Source organism: Tachysurus fulvidraco, chromosome 8 (assembly GCF_022655615.1).
Source record: "Tachysurus fulvidraco isolate hzauxx_2018 chromosome 8, HZAU_PFXX_2.0, whole genome shotgun sequence".
Taxonomy (NCBI): domain Eukaryota; kingdom Metazoa; phylum Chordata; class Actinopteri; order Siluriformes; family Bagridae; genus Tachysurus; species Tachysurus fulvidraco.
The window spans coordinates 10,467,113-10,492,268 of NC_062525.1; the positions used below are offsets into that span (position 1 = coordinate 10,467,113).

Here is a 25,156-nt window from a genome sequence, read left to right on the forward strand (position 1 = left end):
CGTGGGGGCAGAAGACTAAGCAGGGATGCCCAGTCTTCCCTCTCCCCAGACACTTCCTCCAGCTCTTCCGGAGGAATACCAAGGCGTTCCCAGGCCAGCCGAGAGACATAGTCCCTCCAGTGTGTCCTACTGTAGGTCTTCCCCGGGGCCTCCTCCCGGTTGGACCTGCCCGGAACACCTCCCCACGGAGGCGTCCAGGAGGTATCCCGAAACAGATGCCCGAGCCACCTCAGCTAGCGAGGTGACATTCCATGTCCCAGAGCCAGATTACGTGTCCGGAGATTGGGTTGCCGAGGCCCTGCCTTCAACTGCCACCCAATTCACAATGCACTGGCCCCTTACGGCTCCTCCTGCAGGTGGTGGGCCCACGGGAGTTCGGACCCACGTCGCTCCTTCGGGCTGAACCCGGCCGGGCCCCGTGGGGTAAGACCCGGCCACCCCGGGCAACGTCACAGACCTTGATTTTGAATTCTTCATAAGGGGCTTTAATCTGGCCAAATTCAAAGATAAACTTTTGATCAGGGCTGTTTAGGTGATTTGAGTTATCATTAGGCTTTTAAAAAGGAGTCAAACAACTATGTGATAATTAATGATTCACGTGACCACTGTCCTTGAATAAAAGATAAAAATAAATCTTTTTTTATTTATTTTCCAAATAAATGTCAATGTTTAACAATTTATTTCACTTTTGAGCATGACAGTTTATGGTAGATAAATGATACACCCTATGGATGGATGTATTATATATACACATATTCCTATTTATTTTTTTAATTTTAAATTATTAGGGTTTACAGTTATTGCTCCTTGCCGAACCTGAGACCAATTGTTCCAGTATTATGATGTCACAGTATTACGATGGTTCAAATTAAAAATACATTCGGTTCACTAACCCAAAATTCACAACTTCAGTAATAGGATACAATATCCACCTTTCCAAAAAATAATACACATGAAAACATACAATTGGAAATGAACAAACAAAAAAGGTTCATCAGTCTCTAAAAACAGTTTTGTTGTTCGACTGTTTGCAAATTTGCAAATTCCAAAATCCCACCAATGGGAAGAATTCCATCAAGTTGACAGTGGGGATGAACTGGAAGAGAATCTTTATTCCTCCTTTTGTCAGCTTGATGTTAAATCCTGGGAGTTTAGTTCTCTCACTTCAACCTGTGTGTACAGACAGCGAAATAAGCAAAGAAGTTTAGACAGTATGTTTCTCTACATTTACATTTCCAGCATTTAGCAGACACTCTTATCCAAGGCAACTTAGATCTCGTTTTTTTTTTAATACAACTGAGCAACTGAGGGTTAACGGCCTTGCTCAGGGGCTCTTGGTGGACCTGGGATTTGAACTCACAACCTTCCAACCAACACCTTAACCACCAGGCTACCACATCCCAGTGTTGTAATCTCTAAAACCATCTTGAAATTGTAATGAATTGAATTGTGTTTTTTTCTCCTGTATACTGAACTGCACAATAATTAGCATTCCGTTTCCACATTCATATTATTACATTGTAAAAAAAAATATATATATGCATCTATATGCATATGCATCTTCCGGTTTACATGTTTCTTTGTTTTATGCATATGTTACGCTACATGCTACTCTAAATTAAAACTAATTAAACTTCCAATTTAACTCAACTCCCTTTTTATTACATTTTTTTTATTATTTTATTATGGTGTCATTCTTTGTACAGTACCTGGGTTACAAATATTTTCAACTATAGATAATCACATTTAGATCAACTGCACTCCAAGCCAGTAATTGAACTGATATTTTATAGACCAACCAGATATTTTTTCTCATTAGTTCTCCATTTTAGGATAAAAATTCATCTGCATTGATCTATAGTACCTGAAGTAGCAAAAATATAAACAGATCACGTCTTTCAACTGAATAAGTTCTTGAATTTTTTTTAGGTCACCTCCCTGTAGATAGTGGAGTAGTCGAGTGTTCAACTGTCCTTTTTCAATGCTCTAAACCTCAGTGCTTTCTGTCCAAACACTTTGACAGATTAAGAACAGTCATAAATTCACATCCCACTAGAGAGTGTTTCCACTTTTAAAACACTGGGGCAGTGTGGCTTGGCCAATCTGTCCAACATAAATCTTCCATCAACAGATAAATGCCCAGAGACACTTTTCAAAAATTTGCTAAGACCTACAAAGACATATGTGTGTTTGTGTGTTTGTGTGTGTGGTGTGTGGTTGTGTTAGCCAATCATGCCAATCATGTGGCAGCAGCAAAAATGCTGAAATCAAACATCAGAAAAAGGGGAAAATGTGATCTCTGTGACTTTAATCGTGACATGGTTGTAGGTGGGTGCCAGATGGACTGGTGTAAGTATTTCAGAAGCTGCTGATCTCCCTGACTTTTCACACACAACGGTAAAAAATCCAACATTAAAAAAAATAAATACAGCGACAGATCTATGGATGGAAAATCCTAGCTGACAAGAGAGGTCAGAGAAAAATGAACAGATTGGTTTGAAATGCCAGGAGGTACATAGAATAACAATTCATTCTTTAGAACAAAATAATCACTCTTTACAACCACAGGAACTTGAACTGCCAAGTGGATGTGTTATACAAGAAGGAATTGCATGTATATCTATTTTGTTTTTGCTATACAATAAAGACTGATCTGCCAAAATTAGATCGAACAGAACTTCAGCTTCAGAAATACAGACATGTGCCACACAAGTTCTGGAAAAAGATTACCTTCTATAAACATAATAAAAAGGCCAGCATGTGGACAAATGTACAAATAACATACAAAGCTCATTGATCAAGGACAATGCATGTAGTGTCCTGGCTTAGGGTTGCATGGCTTCTTCTTGAGAGGGCACTAATCTTTATTTATGATGGTTGCAGCAAAATAAATTTAGAAGTCTTCAGAAACATTCTGCCAATTTACATAGAAATGCATTCAGTGTAATTGGGAGGAACTTTATCATGCAGCACAATGATCCAAAACAAACTGACAACAAAACAAAAGACTCAGGGAAAAAAATGAAAATCAATCACCAGATTTTAAACCAACTGAGCAGAATTTCAAAAGGAAAAGGAAACTGAAGGGAAAAAAAACCCTAAACAAACAAACTACTGAAAGTGGTGCAAGCCTGAAAAAGCATTAAAAAAGAAGACTGGGTCCTTATAAAGTTATTCTAAGAAAGAGAAATGGCAAATATTATATGTTATATCCTTAAAGACTATACTTTCCAGTACAGACACACCAACCACTTCATTAGGAACACCTGCGTACTTCTCATTTGTGCAGTTATGCAAATCATTCAGACTGTGAAATCAGTGACTTTGCAATCTTTAAATGCGTCATGGCTGTTGTTGTCAAATGGGCTGAATCGAGTATTTCAGAAGCCGGGATTTTCAAACATAACAATATATAGAGTTTACACAAGAATTTGTTTTTGATAAATAAACCATGTTCTTTGCTATTCCAGCCAGCAAAAATATATATTTTGTGTGTGTGTATGAACATGTCAATATGTACTATTTTCAACTGCTGGGAGAAGTCAGTAGAGCTCAAATCAGCCATATTATCCACAGCTAATTAAGCTTTGGTGCTGCATGTGAGTGTGAGTGCAGTTTCAGCTCGTTTCACTGCTATGCTGTTGTATGATTAACCGGAGCAGCAGAACGATCACACATTTGTGCATCCCCCCTACAGAGAACACTCTAATCACCTTACTGGCAAACATGCATCTACCTGTGTGTGCACTTTTTATTTAGCAGTTCTAAAGAATGTCTTTCCTGCATAAACACGTGCCACAGTGAAATTTGATATATTATTGTTGAATAAAGTAGCTAATGGTGTGTGTGCCCTGCGATGGGTTGGCACTCCATCCAGGGTGTATCCTGCCTTGATGCCCGATGACGCCTGAGATAGGCACAGGCTCCCCTATTGTAGTATAAGTACAATAAACAGCTTAGAGTAGTAATTGAAGCTTATTAACTAAAGCCAGTTGTAGTTATTTCCACGACCATTTTGAATCTTAATTTACACATCTATCTTGGTGTAGCTTCTTAATGCACAAATCACAATGTCATAGAACAAATAATAATGTCATAGAACTTGACAAAGACAATATTTTATGATTTATTATAATTATCTGACTTATATTGGATTACTTGATCTGCTTTAATGTAAAAATTTAAGTGCATTTATTTAACTTTTATTTGCACCAGCAACTAACATTAACTTGCTTTCTGTGAATGAGTGAACTATTGACAGTAAATGTTTAAAGTCATCCTCTAAGGGAGACTCATGATAATATCAGGACCACCCAGTGCAAAGTATTGAGGAATAAAAAGAAAGAGAAAGAAAGAGATAGGCATTGTAGAGACAGGGGCAGACTGTCCATCAGGAAGTCCATGAATTTTCCCTATGGATCACTCTACTCTCTTTGTGTGGGTCTTTTTTATTTTTATCTATTTATTTATTTTTGCATTTTTCACTTCTCTGCATGCATTCTGACAGGACACACACAAAGTGTCCACACACACACACACACAAATGAATGAAATATTATGATATATATATATATATATATATATATATATATATATATATATATATATATATATATATATAAACTGTTTTCCCATTCCTGGTTTTGTATTTTTTGCACATCTGTCACACTTGAATCTTAAATGAAGGTTATTATTATTAAGAGAAAACAAAATCCAAACCTGCATGGCCCTGTGTGAAAAAGTGCTTGCAATCAAAAAATCACTTAGATAAGACCTGACTGACAAAGTGAAGTAGACCAAAAGATCCTCAATAGCAACACATCATGCTGAGATCCAAAGAAATTCAGGAACAAATGAAAAAGAAAATAATTGAGAGCTATCAGTCTGGAAAAGGTTATAAAGCCATTTTAAAGCTTTGGGACTCCAGCAAATCACAGTGAGAGCCATTATCCACAAATGGCAAAAACATGGAACAGTGGTGAACCTTCCCATGAGTGGCCGGCACACCAAAATTACCCCAAGGGCACAGTGACGACTCATCCAAGATGTCACAAAAGACCCCACAACAACATCCAAAGAACCGTAGACCTCTCTTGCCTCATCTAAGTTCAATGTTCATTACTCAACCATAAGAACAAGACTGGGCAAAAATGGTCTGCATGGCAGAGTTCCAAGATGAAACCTGCTGCTGAGCAAAAAGAACATAAAGTATCATCTCAGATTTGCCAGAAAACATCTTAATAATCCCCAAGACTTTTAGAAAGATACTCTGTGGACAGATGAAACAAAAGTTGAACTTTTTGGAAGATGTGCGTCCCATTACATCTGGCCTGAAAGTAACACTGCATTTCAGAAAAAAGATCATCATACCAACAGTAAAATATGGTGGTGGTAGTGTGATCGTCTGTGGCTGTTTTGCTGCTTCAGGCCCTGTAAGACTTGCTGTGATAACTGGAACTAAATTGCAACTCATTGCAAATGCTTGATTACAGTTCTTGCTGCTAAGGGTGGCCCAACCAGTTATTAGGTTTAGGGGCAAACACTTTTTCACACAGGGCCAAATGAAATAATAAAAACCTTCATTTTAAAAAGTTATCTTTGACTAATATACATCATACATATTTTCATTCATTTGTTCACACAATTCATTATATATTTGAATCAGTCTTAATTCAACTCTCTCAGTAATCATAAAGATAGTGAAAAACAGAGACAGAGATCATTAAACAATATTCAATGTAACTGTCAAACAATATCAGAAATCAGTGATGTTTCAATTATAATACATAATATTTAAGCAACACTACATTATACTACATTCAACACTGAATCAATGTATTCTTGCAAGTAAAAGTATGGCAGCAAAGTATGGCAGGAAATTCTGCTTATATGTAAAACAATACATTTTGCATTCTCTACTCAGAGTTTCACCATTTTTTGTTAATGTTGTTATTAAATTAATCGTGTTTTTAGGGGTTGTTTCTCAATATTATGCTGTAAATGTGTCTTATTAACTCATATGTTCATTGACTCTTAATGCATAAGCTTCCTTAGACATTAGGTGATCACATATTTATTCATATTGCTTACATGTGACTAGAAGATATTACATACAGTAAGGTCCTGAATAGTGGCTTTTGTTCGCCCCATCCTGGAGCCACACTCAGATGTGCTGCCCTTGATGCTGGATAAGCGCGGTTTCTTCAGTAACACAAGCAGAAAAGCTTGTATATCAAATCAATTAATATATGTTAAATTGTAAAAAAAAAAAAAAGTCACACTTGTTGCCTTGGTGATGATTATTTTTTAGAGAAATAGAAATATCTAATAAATCTTTGGAACATTACATTTTTTTAAAAATGCTTTTTGCTCTTCAGCTAAGAAAATAATACATTAATCAACTGTTATATCAAAATGATTATTTGAATAAATTATTTGATTTTTCATTTATAGCACTGTGGAAAGGCACTAGCAGGTAAAAATAAATAAAATAAAAAAAATGAAAATAAATGTCAGGACTTACAAGCAAAAAAACTAACAAATAAACCCCAGATTATATATATATATATATATATATATATATATATATATATATATATATAATTATTATTATTATTATTATTATTATTAATATATATTATTAATCAGTACTCATTTTATTTATCCTGTTTTGTAAGAAAGAAAGAAAGAAAGAAAGAAAGAGAACTGAAGGCATTGTACAAATTTGCGACATCCTCCAACATCCGTGCTAGAGTGGATATTACATTTCTGTAGTGAAGTTACAATAGTTAAGAACGATAATAAACAGAACAATCTATTTCCTCAGGTATTTACAAGGTGAAAGGTTGGAAAATGCAAAAAGTTTGTAAATGCAAAAAGAGAAATCATTTGGGAAGAACACAATAAAGAACTTTGTGTCAGGAGGTTTTGTAATTGGCATCTTCTTTAGTTGTTTTTCTCTGACAGTTGCTGGCGGGGTTCTAGACATGAGTGTCTCTTAGCCTGCTATTCCAAAAACAACCTCCCAACATTTGCTGTTTAATTATTAAGTTGCCAATTTTGTCCTGTACTATCCAGGAGGGAGACAGTTCTTAATCTACTTTTTGGATTTATTCTTATTGAACATCAGATCCAAGTCAGTGACCCAGACCATGTATATGTGTGTCTCCAGCTGTCATCCAATTTGGATGAATATAATCATAGTTTTCTTAGAAATGAAAATCTTCATATTGGCCTCTCTCTGCATGAACACAATGCTTCATACACTGAAAACAATATAGAAAAAGATAAATATTTTCAGAAGAAAATCAGTGTGTTGACTAACAAGTCTCACAATTTTGCATTAATTCATGTCTTTTTATTATTGTATTTATCTACTGTACCTAAACATTTTTCCATCATGTATATAATAGCACTGGTACATTGAGTTAGGCCACTCAATGTACCAGTACTATTATATACTGTACATGATGGAAAAATGTTTAGATCTGACCACATTCTTCTGACATCACTTATGAACAAGGTGTTTCCATCTATAGGACTATCATTCATTTATATGAATATACTATTTATTTAATTTTTCTTTGTACCATTCTTTTTTTAGTCTAGAAACTGGTAAAAGTTACAGGAGATCAGCAGTTTCTGAAATACTCAACCCATTCCACCTGTCATTGGCTACCATACCACAGTTTAAGTCACACATATCCTATCATATCACACATGTTGTAGAAAGGACATTATTTACATTGACATTATTTACTGTCCAGTGTCAACCAAATGATGATGGGTTCCTTTCTGAACCTGGTTCCTCTCAAGGTTTCTTCATCATATCGTCTCAGGGGGTTTTTCATTGCCACTGTTATCTCTGGCTTGCTCATTTGGGAAAGATGAACTTGTTATTGAACACCGTTCCACCTGTGGAACACTACCGCTAGGGGCTGAAGCTGCATAATTTCATTGTAACTTTTAAGCATTAAATCCTCTAAAAACACGAAAAAACTTATGTTTCTAGTAAAGTTTATACTCTCAATATTTTTTTAAGCCCACGCACAAAGCATAATATGATTCATAGCCGTCATACTCTTAGAAAAAAATTTTGGGAGAAAACTGACCTAGGTGGCGCTAGACCAGTTTTTCCTTACCTTTAGACGCATCCCTTTCTTCACTGGGGTAATATATTCCAAAACATATATTCCACAAAAATCCACACAGGTCCAAGGAACTGAAATCTGTAAGCCTTTTAATCCAAAACGCTTTGGTCGCGCCGCAAATATTCCGAAAAATTGGAAACAGTGGTGCGCCACCATCTTTGTTTCGGCTCTAACTTCTCATTGGGGTATTCAAAAATTCTAAATTTACGTCATATTTATAGCCCAGGGCGCAACGAATCAAACAAGCCCTCACTTAAGCCAATCGGTGCTTGTATTGCAGAGATAGACGGCTGAGAAGCCAATGAGGTCAGACATCATTTTTGGGAACCCGCCTTTGACTGACAATTACTCCTTCCAATAGCAATGAAATTGGCCGGGACCTATACAGCTCTTTAGCCAATAAGAAGACGATTCCAACGGTATGCCACGACCCGCCTCTCTAATGCTGGCTTCTGCGCGAAAATCGTGCGCGATGGGTTTATTGCGCAATCCTTGAACTTTTCACACTCTCACAGCTCAGGGTGTCAGGTTACAGGCCTCTTTACACAGCAGAATAGTAGAGAGAGAGGCTGTGCTGGTTTTTGGCCATTTAAACTGAGCATGCAGTCTTTTAATTCAAAGTTATACAGTAAACAAGTAAACAAGAAACACATGACTGGATGGACATGTCCGTAGAAAAATAGTTTTATTGAAGCCATTTTTGGGTCTTTTGACTTGATTTTTTTTTTGGTGAAAGCCAAGACATGTGGCTATGACCCTCAGGTGTTAAATGTTACCTAACATGTTCCAGAGAAATAAGATAAATTAAAAACCTCAGGCGAAAATCAAAATTTTCCATTCTAGCCTCTGTAACTTTGTGTCAGTAAGGCCTAGAATCAATCTGACACTTGTATCTGAAACTAGAGAATCACTTCTTTCCAATGAGACCAGGCTCACCCCTGTGTGTTAAAGTATGTGGGAGCTGTATCACTTTTTGTTTTGTATACAATTTCGTCCGATCGTTCGTGTGCGATTAAAGATATTCTGTTTTTATACGACTGTAAAGCTACTTTGAGGCAATGTGAATTGTGAAATGTGCTATACAAATAAATTGAATTCATTGGAGCTCTTGTACTGAATCTGCAGAATTTTATGCATTTGCTGCTTCCACATGATTGGTTTATTGATATAACTGCATAAATGCACAAGTTTGCATCTGTTCCTATTACACTGAATGTACATTACAACGAATAAGTAGTTAGCGAGTAATTTTCGAATTAAACTTGCATGACACAGGCTACTACAGACATATCATGCTTCATGCTTGGTATCAATCTTACTGACAGCTTAGACTCCAGTTAACAAGGTGCTCCGACATCTAATATTAATCATAGTTTCGGTAATAAACAACAGTGCTGTTTCATCTTTGTACACATCCAAAGCAAAGTGTTGCACATTAAGGCATGGAACTGACTGAGACCAAATGCTATAATCTTGCTAGAAGAATAGTCATGGTTTTAAAGTAGCATAAGCTTTACAAATTTGAAGCAGCAAAAACCCACGAGGATGATTTGAAATGCATTGTGTCTTACTTATTAAAGATTTCTTCTCAGTTTTCTGCTGAAATCAATGCCTTTAAATGGACTCTTACATTTACTACTGCAGACTACATATAGTTAACAATGAATAATTTGTTTCAGTAATAAATGTTTACAGCTCTATATAAAATCTTTCTGTGCTGTACTTAATATTTAATGGTAAAATGCATTCAGAATCAGGATGACAGAAACAATTGTTTCTTTCAGGATAACAGCAATACAATGGTAAGAAGATAACAATCTCATCCTCAACACATCAAAACTAAGGAACTAATTGTAGCCTTCTGGAAATTCCCATATCACAATGATTTAGACAAAACTGACACCTAACCAATGAAATGTGTGGAATTACATGTGGGGACATGGTAGCACAGTGGTTAAGGTGTTGGGCTACTGATCAGGAGGTTGTGAGTTCAACTCACCAGCTGCCACTGGGCCCCTGAGCAAGGCCCTTAACCCTCAGTTGCTCAGCTGTATAAATGAGATAATTGTAAGTCGCTCTGGATAAGGGTGTCTGATAAATGCCGTAAATGTAAATTCAGTGACATTCAAATTTCTAGGCACATATATCATAAGCTTGCTTATGTGGAACCTGAACACTGATAGCATTATCAAGAGAGTGCAACAGAGGCCCTACCTCCTCAGAAAACTTTAGATGTATAGAGTAATGAAGCAGCTGCTTATACAATTCTGCTCTGCAATCACCCAAAACATACTCAAATCCATCGCTATCTAGTTTGGCAATGCTGACTGACACTAAGAGGAAAGCTGAATGTATTGTGCACAAGGTCTCAAAAACAATCAGACATGATCTCCCCTCAGTGCAATACCTCTAAATCAAATCCATCAAGAAAAAGAATTTAAGTGTCCTCTGACCTCTTCAAACTCAGTCCCTTCCTTCCAGCAGAAAATCCAGCCCGTTGATGATTAAAAGGAGCTGCTTCAGAAACAGATTTCATTTCCTTCTGACAGCAGAGAACTCGAGTCCTAACTGCATTTCAAAGGTTTCTGCATACTTCTCATCCTTCATTTATAAATGGTATGTAGACATTTATTTATGCATAAATCACATGTATTAATATTCAGTGTAAAATGTGGAAAGTAGGTATGCTTGATAAATTACAAGCCAGTTTGTGGTTATGCTCAAATACGCATAAAAGTCAGACATAGAAGCCATGTTAATAAATACAACATGGCTAATCTCACTGTGATGTGTGAAATTATGCATCGTGCCATTTGGAAAGAGCGGGTTTACGGGAACCAGCCAAATTCTTGCTTAAGACTCACGGCAGCTTATCAACAGATACTGATTTCTAAAATTAATTTTGATAAAATTGTGCTCTCAGTTGGGCTCTATTTGTGACGGACTGGTTGTCCAGGGTGAATCCTCCCCCCTTCCACTGTTACCAGGATGGGGTCTAGCTCTGCCATGACCCTGATCAGGATGGTGTGATTGTTAAAGGTGGGTGAGTTGGTCTGTAACTGTGATACACTAAATGGTGCAAGGTGAACTGGAGGGTAACATGATGGTTCTCACCAGTGTCCTACTGATGCCAGTCGACTTATATACTGTATATATATAGAGAAAAAGAGAAACAGAGAGAAAAAATGAAAGGAGGGGCATAGCTTATGGACTGTGCAACACACCCACATGTGCACTTGAACTTTAAACTTGAACAGGAGGAAGCCACTAGCTGATAAAGCCTCTTTTTTCTTTTGGTGTGCCTTTTGTTTGAGATTTTGAATGTGTTCCAAAAGGTATTGTGATAATAGTGCAGAGTTCTGCTGGAAATCTCCCACATTATTAATATTCCACAACATTCAAACACACAGGGGTCTACAATGGGTTTTCTCCAATTGTTGCAACAGTGTCAGTAAAGACATTTTCTCTCTAAAGGTCTCTCTATAATATAGCATTGTTAAAAATAAATAAATAAATAAATAAATAAATAAATAAATAAATAAATAAATAAATAAAGAGTGAGGACTCTCACTCTTAAATAATTAAAAGCATGTAATGTTTTTTTAGAGACAGCTTGACATATTTGAAACCTGAATTTTACCACATGAAAGTGTTGCAAAATCATGTACAATTCTTTCTTGTTATTTTCCCACTACCAGTCATTTCACTCTCTTGTTCCTTCTGTGAAGTAAGATTCCATGGACTCCAAAGAAGAAGAGAAAATTCTTTCAGTCTCCCAAATGGGTGGTTGAAGTAAAAATGATTTTTAAAGCAACCCACATGCTAAATCTACAAGACTATATCAAATGATTTCTTTAGTGAAATATCACTATCTTAATATTGTAATATTAAGGTTGCCAATATTTGACAAATAGCTTATTGAAACTTAAAGTTCTATTTTCCCTGCACCTATAATCTCACTTCCAGTATGCTCATAAACTGGAGGCTTATCTTCTATCACAGCTAGCTAACTAGTTACTGACAATCAGTGCTGGTTACTACTTTCAGTTTTTATTAAGTTACAGCTGCTAGATACTGTAGCTAGCCTCAGCTATATGTATGTAAATGTGACATTGAATTCTGCTTATGAATGGGCTTCATGTTTATGTTTCTTAGAATTCTTTGCTGAAAATCTTGAAAAACATCCACTGAGTTTTAGAACGAACGATAAAAAATATGCTGAGCTAAAGTCATTAGCTAATAATGTCACCCATGCAGCTCTTTTTACAGAAAAGGCTAATGACCAATACCATTGTGTTCAATTTATTAAAGTTGAATTTGATTAACTGGATCTAACACAATTTGTAGGAACTGGAGGATTTGCCAGACACAAATACATAGGATTGTACATAGGATAAAATTGTAACCGTATAATATTAAATACACAAGGTAATTAGAAGGTAAAAAGAGTGAAACATGAACCAATGAACAAAAACATTCCATGACCACGATCATAAATTCAAAGTACTATATACACAGTGTAATTTACTATTAACAAGATATAGGTGATATAATAGTGATATAAATTAATAAAAACCAGTAAGCTACAGTAACAGGTGAGGAAAAGTCAAAACAATATCAGATCTCAATCTATGGGATGTGCTGAACAAACAAGTCAAATCCATGGTCAGCCCCACCTCATAACTTTACAAGACTTAAAGTACCTGCTGCTAACATCTTGTTGCCAGATACGTCATTTAGAGGTTTAGTGGAGTCTATTTTAATGGAACAAAGAGTGGAACTATATTAGTTAAATTGTGTTAATGTTAACTGATTGGTGATCACGAGCAACAATATTGTTTTAGAAATTTGTCCTATAATAGCTCTACTGTGGGATCAGACCAGATGGCTAGCCTTTGGCAACCCACGCATCAGTAAACCTTGAGCATCTGTAACCCTGCCACCAGTACACCGATTGTCCTACCTTGGAACACTTTTGGTGGGTACCAACCACTGCATACCAGTAACACCCCATAAGTCCTCCTGTTTGGGAGATGCTCTGACCCAGCTGTCTAACCATCACAACTTGGCCCTTGTCAAAGTCACCCAGATCCTTACACCTGGCAGTTTTTCTTGCTTCCAACACATCAATTTTGAGATATGACTGTTGTTTTCTGTCTAATATATCCCATCACTTGACTGGTGCTGCTTTAATGGAGATATTCACTTAACCTGCCATATATACAAATTTATATTCTACAATCACCATCTATTTTGACCTGCAAGTATGGGTAACCCTAGAAACAATAGGAACTCCTGCACAATTGCACAGGTTCTATTTGAGTCATTATATGCTTCCTGGCAGATCAAAACAATCTAGGTATTTTCTTCTGGTCTCTCAAATATCAACAAAGCATTTCCACCCACAGAACTGTCATTATCTTCAGTTAAAAAAAATATTATCTGTGCACTGTTCTGTATAAACTGAATAAAAGACTTTTCTGTGTGGAAAAACACAGGAGATGCTATGATGAAATTCACAGAGATTCTTTTTTCCAATTTTTGATGTGAACATTATCTGAAGCTTTTGACCTGTATTCTGTGTGATTTTATTTTTCATTCCACAGCTACCAAATGGTTTACTGGTGTTCCAAATAATATATATAAACAGTTACTTTTTAATACAAACATATTGATATTTAATAGCCGAGTACATTTCTTAATGCTGCTTAGTTAATTATATACTGTGTGTACTGAAAAAATATATTTTGGAAAACATAGATGTGAAAAGACTGTATTATGAAAGAATTTCAGCACTAAAAATAATTTAATTGATAGAAGAATGAACAATGTGTCATGGAAAGAAAAAAGTATAAACTCCAAGCACCGTCTACCTCTTCTCTGAATTGTTATGGAACTCTTAACACTGTAGTCATATTACAATTCACACACTGTTGCAACGAAGGGAAGAAAAATGAGTCGGGAAAAAAAAACTGCTACTGATATATAATGTAAAATATCTCTCCATTGCGAATGCTTCTAGAGTCAGACACACAGGTGCCCCTGCTCCATAATTCATGTGACTTTCAATCCTGACACTGGCCTGATTTCCTGTGAAGCCTCATCTGCTGAAATTGGTCCACTGTTTTCTGATTGCTCCTCTTGCTCACCCACACACAGTTAATTTATGTCCTGAATTTGGCCACAGAGGAAAGAACTGGGATTTAGTCACTGGGTTTTAAGTCAAGAACACTACTGGTGAGACTAAGGCAAGCACTGAACTGGACAAATAGTGTCAAAATGATCAAGCCTTTTGCTAAAAACTGAGAGCATGGACAATATGGCAAACACATGCTTCCTCTATGACATGGCCAGGTTTGCTATCCTGATGTCTGGCAAGTGATATAATTTAATATTGAAATTATGTCTACAATTAAATTATGCCAGTGCCGCAGGATATTTCAGTGGTTAATATTTATAATAGTACATTTGGCATGTGCAGGTAAAAGCTTTTAGTTACCATTTAGCTGTCTGCTAAAGTTAACTACCAATTAGTTTTGGGCTGATGCAGCCCAAGAGCAGTAAAATGGATGCTGCACAGTCACAGTATTATTGCAGTACTGTTGTAGTTTTTAGTACTGCGGTGATACAGCAATCATTATGCAGAACTAAAAAAGTATTTTTTTTTGCTAAAGGTATATTTCCATCTGCTTTTACTGTAGGTGTTGATAAAAATAAATTATTCTCTGCAGCATTAACAGGGCCTTAAGCTCTGTTTCGAAGGTTCCATATACAGTACAGACTTTCTGTGGTTCACTTGCAAAAAAGCAAAAATCCCCACCCCAAAAAACCCCAAAACAAAACCAAGCAAAACAAATCTAGACCACTTAAATCAAACACTTTACAGCATATTAAATTTTTTATCTCATGTTAGGCATGGCATGATTTTTCACTATGCAGTCTAGAGCCTCAGACTCATTCCTGCTGTTGGATGAATGTGTGGAGTTTTACATACAGTATTCAACACGTGTACTGAGTCATGGACTTCGGGTGTTCCAGATTCCTCCCATCTTTCAAAAACATCCTAGTAGTTGTAGGATAAATTGTCCCTAGGTATTAATGAGGACAGGCTCCATTATTGTGAAAGTGTAGCAAGCCAAAAGGGTTTGAACTTGACATGGTTTTCAATAACAGTGTAAATTCTTAAAAAACAAATCTGGATTACATCCAATTGGATGAACAGATATTGATAAAGAATAGGATGTTATTTAAAGTATAGAATGTCAAAGACAAGAGCATGCAATTCCACCACAATTCCTCAGAGTTCAAAGAATGTCTTATTGTATAACACATCTCTAGGGGTATACAGTACTGTAAGTATCTAAGGAGGGGTAGCCCAATGGCACATCAGGTGTGTTTCTCACAGTTCTAGGGTCCAGGGTTTAATCCTGAGTTTCAGTAACTGTCAATGTGGAGTTTATGTGTTTTCTCTGAGCTGACAATTTCATTCAAATAAAAATATGCCAGAAACATTGGTTGATTGGCTACTCTAAATTGTCCTTAGGTTCAAATAAGGATGTGATTGTGTGAGTGTGATGTTGTCTGATGGACTGGACAGTGTTCCATCCAGGCTGTTTTTCCGTCCTACATTCATAGGATAGGCTTTAGAACCACTGTGACTCTTATAATGAGGATAAAGCAATTGCTGGAGATTTGAGCTGAAACCATAAAGATCTGTGCTTTATGCTTCAGCATGATTCATCAGGTAATGTAATGCAAATAGTCTTTGCAGGGAAGGTCAAATCACTGAAATTAAAAATGACAACTATTCTCCTTTGTATAATTATTAGTCTTACAAGAATGAAGCAGTGACAAAATGAACTTATTACATAAAGGAAGCAAATGCAATAAATGAAATTATACTGACCAGTTACACTGGGGGCATAGAAAGTCCAGTGATGTAATTGCTGGTTTTATTTGATATTGTTTGCACAAAACAAACCATCTTCTATAATTCGTTCCAAAACATTGAAGGTCATTGACTATGACGGTAAAATATTCTCCACATGTAGCTTTAATCATGAGCATCATTTGATTAGTGTTTCCAGTCTCAGTCTCTGTTGATCAACATAGTGCTCAACACACTGAGAAACATACTACATTGTGAATCTCTATAGTACACTAATGAACTGCTGAGTGTCAGCCGAGTGAACTTTTCTCATCAAACACTCTGATTGTTATTCCATTCTCCTCGCTACATTTACACAATACCCTTCACAAAACACCTGATGCTGCCTAGTTATTTATTAGTTTAAATTAAATGCTTCTTAAAAAAAATTAAACTGGAATCAATGCTCCCTACTCTCATTTACATAATCTAATGGTGTGTTTATGTCTGTGTTTGTATGTGTGTGTGGATGTGAGTGTTTATGCTGCTGTGTGTGTAGAGACATATTGCACAGACATTTAGAGTCTGTAGAGACTGACATTGTTCATGTGAGTTATTGTGTATTAGTGGATGTCTAGTTTTCCAAAGTTTCCCACTGATATGTTGGTAGGCAGTCTGCACAGAGGAGTCTAGGCAGACACTTAACACACACACATTACACAAACACACACCATCAATAATTTACCAGTGATTTCTCACTGGATGATTTGTTTTAAACACTACTTCTTTCAATCAGGCATTTTGGATAAGGGAGAGAGCAAAAAAAAAAAAAATCCTATAGTACTTTGCATATTTATCTCTACATGGGCACATAGATTTCAGTTTAGTACCATATTTACATTTATATGGCAAATGTTAGATGTTTGAAGTGTGGCTGTAGGAACTTGTGCTCATTCAGTAACAAGTGTATTTGTGATATTGGGCATTGATAGAACAGAGCTTTACACAGAAAGAAATTCTGGACAATTATGTGCTTTGGTCTGATAGGCTGGTGAAGCGTCTCACAAATAGGAACGATGGTCATGTGTCCACTTTTTGTCATAAAGCATATAGTCTATGTTGTGTATTAAAATCTGTGGTGGAACACCACTAGGCAAAAGTTTTTGGAAGCCTATATGATTGGCAGTCTAGGAAAACCCTTCCCATGGTGAATGTTTTACATTTTATTCTACATGAAGTTTTCCTGAACTGAAACGTATGCCATTTTGTGTGTACTGTATTTCAACTGGAAGTAAAGCTATAGCATTTTAAAGTCGTGTTACTGCCAAAAGTGAAAAGAACCAAATCAGACAGTGTTGTCATATCTGTACTCTTACTGACAGCTATTGTGGCCAGCTAACACCTCACAGGATGACTCCATTCACTCAGCCATCCAAACAATACAACATGCTATAAAACCCTGTACGGTATTTTTAGAACCAAACTATTCAGCTATAGGAAACACTTGCATAAATATAAAACAATAGAGGTAATATACTGTATATACAATACAGCTAGCTAACTAATGTAATAGCCTAAATAATGTTACATAGCAGTGTTTAATTAATGTCCAATGGTCTTCGAGCTGCATGCATTTTCTGCAGTTTGAAGCTGTTGTGCTTCAAGCTTTGCTTCACTCTGAAATATATTGAAAAGGCCATAGTGTCTTCTGTGACGCCAATGATTGTGTTTAAGAAAATTAATTTTTTTCCTGTTAAATCATTTGCTATTAAAATTCTATTTTGAACTTCTACTTTAGACTTACTGTATATATAAATATTCAAATCTTTGAAAACTGTATTTATGGATAGACTATCTTGGGTGAATTCTTTCACCTTCTTCCATGTTATCAGGATTTCTCCATAATCTATGGTGACATAAGCAGAGAAATATATGTTTACTGATATTGACTGAACGAAGGGATGATTGTTAAAATGTAGGTAGCTGGAGCATTCTCAGAGAAAGGATACACAGTCATTTACTGCTTCACCTGGTACACATGCCTAAAGTTGAATGAAAGAAATGTTCATAATGGGAACATAATTGTTATGTATTGATAATGCTTTAAATTTGATTTTGCATGACACTGAGAATATCTAGATAAATGATATTCCTTGAAGAACTACTTCATTCAGAGTAATACTGAGTGAGTGTGTGGATGAGGGTAGTGAGGTAGTGGTAGTGGTGTGGTCAAGCCTCATCTGTCTGTCAATATATCAGCAGTAGAATTGAGCTGCTCTCAGCTCAGTCACACTTTAATCTCTCCTCCACTATTGGGAGCGTTCTCCCCTTCTGTCCTATTGACAGTGGAAAATAGCTTTGCCAGCTTGACTGACAACTTTGTCTACCTGACAAAAAGGGGTAATGCAGTGGCAGAAAGAAATTGGAGCAACACTTTTTAGACCTTAATCAGAAAACCTAAAATTTTGCTATTACAAGTGACTTTATCAGATAAGGCAATTCTTATTGTGTGTTCATGTCTATACATTCATTAAGCACTTTATCATGAACTTTTGTACATCTACTCATTCATATAATTACCTCATCAGCCTAGTGTGTGCATAAACCCATTCAGATCCTGGCCAGCAGCTTTGGGCAGTGTTCACATCAGAATGTGGAAAAAATGTGATCTCACTGATTTTAACCATAGCATGATTATCACATTCCAGATGGTTTAGTGTGAGAAATTCTATAACTATCCACTGAGCACCAGTTTTGCAGACAGAAATGCTTTATTGATGAAAAAGTCCATTGAGGTCAATAGAGAAGTTTGGCACCAACAGCATGTACCTACAGTATGGACCCAACATGCTGTGTGTCCAAGCTGGTGGTGATGGTGTAACGGTGTGGGGATTTTTTAATCGGCACACTTTTGACCAGTTAATATGAATTACTACATGAGTACCAGAGTCTATTTGAGTATTGTTTCTGGATTTTGTGGAATCCATGCCATTAAGAATTAAAGGACCTAACCAGTATTAGTAGAGTGTTCCATGAGAATGTGTTTTTTCAGTCCTTTTCCAAAATTTTTATTTTATGTATGATCTCCTCTCAATATTACAGCAATTATAAATCTAATTTTACTATTTTTAAATAAAATTTATATTTTAGTGTAAGCTTTTTTTGTTTAATCAGTATTGTCTCAATCCCTTCACCAATTCAATTTAGCATAGCTGTTTAAAATGTGCACTAGCAGGATTATGCAAAAATAAAGCCTTTGCAGAGGGTACAGCAATAAAATCATAATTTGTCTCAAATGACCTATTAAGAGTCCTCTGTGTAATTAATTTCAGAGACCATGACTCTTCTAACAACCTCTATGAAGTGTTGTGATATAGAAGTCATTACAGTGCTGAAGTCATATCTGTGTCCACTGAAGCTCTGTACTAAATTTCACATAATTGCCAGTCAGTCATTAAACTAAAAAAACAAAACAAAACAAAACAAAACAAAACAAAACAAAACAAAACAAAACAAAACAAAACAAAACAAAACAAAACAAAACAAAACAAAACAAAACAAAACAAAACAGAAAAACGTGATCAACCAAAAGTAACCTATTCACTGTCATGACTCTAAGAATAAAAAAAACTAATTGCCACCAGCACAATAACTGTAAAATACATTCTAATAGTCAATTATTAAAAGAACAAAACCTTTCCTTCATGTTCAGTGCTGATACAGTTACTGTATGACTTTAGGTTGTTTAGTTTAGTTTAATTCACTCTGTGTTTAATGACAGAAAACCAAGGGGCAACTGGCAAACCAGGGTTACAACAGGCCATTTTTTGTCCATGGAAGAGTAGTTTGGAAACAACATCATTCACACAATGTTGGATGAACACCAGCCAGGCCAAACCACTGAAATTGATTGGTCAGGAGACATCCTGACAAGGCTGTGACCTAGCTACTGCAGTGTAATCTGATAGCTGTGAAATCACAGTCATATGACTCCTTCATAACACTCTTTGCAATTTGTGTGATCATCATCATCATCTTTACTCGAAGGTAAAGAGGCCAGCAAAAGTATCCTCACCCGCGAGCAAGGTTAACACACTGGAGCTGAGTATACCCTAGAATTTAGAATGTTAGCAACGAGCTGTGAATAAAAAAAAAAAAAAAGGCTCTTATAGCCTCTTTTTGCTAGGGGTTATAAAACATATCGTCACTTAGCTAGCAGGCAGAGACAGTCGTCTTTCACTGGAAAACTTCACTGGCCTGGCTATTTATCAGCAACTTCTGGGACAATTCTCTGCCAGGCCACAGAGGAGGCCTGGTTTTTTGGTGCCTTTTCCCACCTGTTGCTTGTTATGCCTAACATGTTGCCTTATTTATACCTGCCCTTGTGTATCTGTCTTTGTTTGTTATTGGTATGCGTTACATTTCTGTCTTGTGTGTTCATATGATTATTTTGTTATTTACGGTTATGTTATTTTGTGTCTCATAATGCGCGATGCTCCCTGTAAGAAATGTGACACTATACATCTTCACAATATATATATATAGAATGGTATTCTAGAGAAAACAAATCACCAATGTGGATTGCCTCCTTTTCACTTTAAGAAATTCAGGAGTCGCATAAATACATCCACATTGGCCATGCTTGACTTACCCTGAACAAACATATGCAATACTGGAAGAGCGGGTTTTATTTTAACAGGGTGGAAGTGACCCAAGTCATAGCTCAATGCTCAATTCCCCTTAGGCTGCCTCACGAGGCTCACCAAGGTAATGGAAATCACATGGTTAACCTCAGTTTCTTACTCTAAACCCTTTTCTACTCACAGTGGTAGTGCATCTTTCAGGCAAGTCTTTACAGCAGTGATTAACACAGCAACTTCATAAATCAAGATCTACCTCAACAATTCCACCTTGAATTGCAACCCCTGGCTCTACCTATACTGTACATGTTCAAGTCCTGAATAGGTATTCAGGAAGTACTGGGACAGTGAAACATTACACATTTTTTATTCTCATTCTCTCTCTCTCTCTCTCTCTCTCTCTCTCTCTCTCTCTCTCTCTCTCTCTCTCTCTCTCTCTCTCTCTCTCTCTCTCTATTTCACTCTCTCTCTCTCTCTCTCTCTCTCTCTCTCTCTCTCTCTCTCTCTCTCTCTCTCTCTCTCTCTCTTCTAGAACTTCCCAAGATTCAGTTGCACAATTCTTGCACTTCTCGGTCAAAACTAGAAATGAATATCAGTGCTCCTGTATCACTCATCCCATGCTTGTCATCTCCTCCACAACCAGTGTGAAAATGAACATCAAAGTTTTTACTCAATTGCTCCTTGCTTGAGTCTACTCTTCATCCTCAATCATGGATTATAGAGACCACTGCATTTAAGCAAGGTCTTAGATTTGTAATTCTACCCAGGCTTCTGTTTTGAGACAAAGGTAGGAAAGCTTTAATCATCAATAGGTTATTGAGGTCTGAGAGATACTCCATTATCCCATAGATTCCGTGGGGAAAAGGCAGAAAAGAAGTTCCATCCAAAAGACCCCTTACCTCGCTCTGGTTGCAGGGCTTAGCTTTTTGCTGTCTTCATTTGCTGGAGGGTGAAGAGTACAGTGGCGGTCTTGATTGACCCTCTGATTTTTGGTGGGCTTTTGGTTGCCCCACCTCGCAAACTAACATGGCGGCACTAGCCATGGTGCTGATCTTCCACCAGCTTTTGACAGCTTCATTGACCTTGGTGCTGAACCACCTCTGCTCCTTTAACGTATGTTCCTCAAGGGGCAAAGAAAGGTTTTCTGTTGTTTATATGTGGCGGTGGATGTACAGCCATCACAATTACATTTTACTTCCAATTCCTTCAGAGAATCTATGGTAAAATTTGTTTGAAAAGGCTATGAAATTTTTCGTCTAATTTGTAAAACGTTTTAGGCTACATCATCCCATCATGATCTTTAAAGCTGTAAAAATATTTGATAAACTTAATGGATTTCTATAGGTATGTGGGATAATCATTCTATTTAGTTCTATCACTTCACTTCCCCTTGGTAATGATGCCAGTCCTCAAAAGCCAACTTTATAACAATCCTGGAATTTCTATATTATTATGATATTAAAATAACTAATGATATTATGATATTATATAACTAATGATATTACTATCATTATTACTAGATATTATGATATTATTATAACTAATGAACTAATGGCCCGGTTTTGAGGGCATTAACTTGGGAGTGATGTTTCAAATGGGGCGGTGGTGAACACTTCCTTTTTGACATACAAACAGGCTTTTAACCTCAAGGAGCTGTAAGCCATCAGAGATATTTATGTCCACCACAGCTCCTATTAAACCTCCTCACACAAGGCATTGACCCAGTAAATCAGTACACTAAAGGCTTAGAGTGAGATCTTTATTAGTGGTTTGTCATGCCTGAGTTTGTCATGCCTGCATCCTCAGTGATGTTTGCTGAACCTCTGAACTGCATTTCCCATGATCCCCAGTTAGCCAACAAACACAAAACATAATCAAATACAAGTCCAATGCCTTTGAACTTTAATCAAGCACACCTCATAGCAATACACACCAATCCTCAAGTGGATTTTTCATACAGATTTTGCGTCTCTTTGCCCTATTCAGTGATGTTACTTGTCTAGTTTATGCCTAGCCTGTTTACCATTCAACTTATTCTTTGCCTGATTAGTTAATTATGATTAATGCCATTTGTCTGTCCTGTTTCACTTAATAACCCTTGATCTGCATTCGTATCAAATCATGTGTATTCACTGACAGTATGATAGTTGAATACACAATGAAAAAATGATGCTTGTATAGCACCTACCTTCTCTGATCTTGCTAACTTGATCTTCTGTGACATTTGTCATAGACATTTTCTATAAATTTTAATATATAACATTTAACAAATTGCTTTATTTTGAAAAAAGTATTTGAAAAACCACAAAAATATACAAAAAAGGTGCTACAGTGTGTGTAAATCTGTATCTTTTTTGGCACACAGGATTTAGACTGACCAAAAGATTCCACAGTTAAACCAAGTTACAGTGTATGCTTGGGAACTAATTGTATGCTAAAGACAACATGCTTGAACAAAAAGATATTTTCAAAATCAGATAAAATAACAATACTTAATGTTCATGTTTTTTTTTTTTTTAAGTGCAACCTTAGGGAAATTTAACCAGGGTCCTTTCGGCTCTACTATTCTCTGATTACTGGTTGTTATTTAATGGAGGCTGAGAAAGATACGATTAAAGGAGATGCAGCTTAACAATCTATAATTTACAATCCAGTTCCAGTTAATAGTGTCCATGAGAAAGAAGGGGGGAGGATGAAATCTTCACTGTTTTTGGAGCCTGGGCAATAAGACAAGGTCAACTGAGGTTGGGTGAAGGAATGGGCCAGATGACAACCTTGGATTGGTCAATGGAAACTCCCTCAGTGCTGATTAACTATCCCAAAAATGGGATTGTGTGTTGATGTAATTCACACTTCTCCCATTTCATGTAGGATGCACTGGAGAACCTGGAGGACATGATGGACATAAGCATCAAAGAACGCGTGTCCTCAATATATGCAATGACTTCCCACTTCCCATGCATATCATTCAGGATGTCATTGATCAGGAACTGAAACATTATAGAGGTACTGGAAAGCCCATACTACATCACACAGTAGTCACAGTGACCACTGGCAGTGCTAAAGGCTATTTCTTTTTGTCCCCCTCTCGGATGTGTACCAGGTTCTAAGCACCCAGCAGACATACAAAGTTTAAGGCTTCCCTCTGTTTCCTGTTCCCTGCTGACCAAATAACAACCACTAATTCTAAACCTTGTTTTGAGTCCTGAGTCTGACACCTGTCTGAATTTTCACCAGACTGCATGTTTTGTTAAAAAAAAAGATAAACTTAATTGTTGTAAGTTTTTTTTTTTTACATACGTAGATCTAAAAATCAAGAACTGAAACTGAAATTCATAACCTTTGGAGGGGACTGTAGAATACTGTTCAAATCTTTTAGGGTCATCTAGTAGAAATTCTGTAAAGTCGAGATACCTTCAACGATAAACCTTCAGAAAGTCTAACAAAAAATATGTACAATGTTATGTAGTTTTCTAAGGAAATAAGGCTATTAGATTTTTACAGAAAAAAAATGAAATACTGAAATAAATGTAGAAGGCACAAAATGGGCTTTTAAGGGAAGGAGAAAACACTGAATGGTGCTTAAGACTTTATATAAACTATATGAAGTATGTAGACACCTGACCATTACACCCACGTTTGAGTTTTCCTCACACTGCTGCAAAAAAGATGTCTCTGCATGCTGTAGCATTGCAGTTTCCCTTTACTGGAACTAAGAGGCCAGAACCCCTTCTAGCATAACAATGGCACTGCGCACAACGTGATGTCCGTGAAGACATGGTACGCCAAAGTTTGATGACAAAGACTAAATGGGCTACACAGACAAGTCCAAACACCTTCGGAATGAATTGATATATCGACTGCACTGCAGAGTATTTTTAAAAAGTACACGTAGCTGTGACAATCAGGTGTCCACATATGTTTGGCCATGTAGTATAGATTAATTTTAGACTACATGGTTGACTAAGCATTATGAATTCCATATAGTAAAAATAACCAATTCATATTTTTGTTGTATGAAAAACACATCTGTTTGCATCTCTTATCTATTTTTATTTACACTTATATAGCTTTAAAGAAAATGAAATAAAAAATGACAGCTTGAAGAATCTTTCAACTTCTGTAGTTGGAAAGGATTTAACTTTTCCCTTTTCTCACATATTACATATTGTAGTGCTGCCTGCCCAACAAAAGACAATGAAATATCCCTTTGTTGAGTCAAGACATGATAGTGTCAGAAGAATCTAAGTTCTTTGGGAGTAAACAGGACATCCTTAATATTCTCTATGAAGTGGGATCAGAGAGAGAACAAGCATACATGAAAAATAAAGCAGCACATCCTACTACTGATGCAACAAGAAAGCAAGAGGTGTTTGAGCTTTGTGTTGGGAAACAGGAGCTAATTACAAAAATCTGTGAGATAGAAAAGGGCACAACTTGTTATTGATGTCACTAAGGAACTAAAGTGGCTCATGTTCTTCTCTTTCAAGAGCTGAAGT

The 25,156-nt window shown here is 36.5% G+C and overlaps 1 long non-coding RNA gene across 1 annotated transcript; it reads right to left on the reverse strand.

The window, feature by feature from the left end:
* Positions 1-611: 611 nt before the first annotated feature.
* Positions 612-8,200, reverse strand: LOC113662547. The gene is made up of 2 exons (XR_007143739.1): positions 8,142-8,200; positions 612-1,170 (listed from the first exon to the last, which is right to left on the reverse strand). It is a non-coding gene; the product is annotated as an uncharacterized LOC113662547 (long non-coding RNA).
* Positions 8,201-25,156: the final 16,956 nt, after the last annotated feature.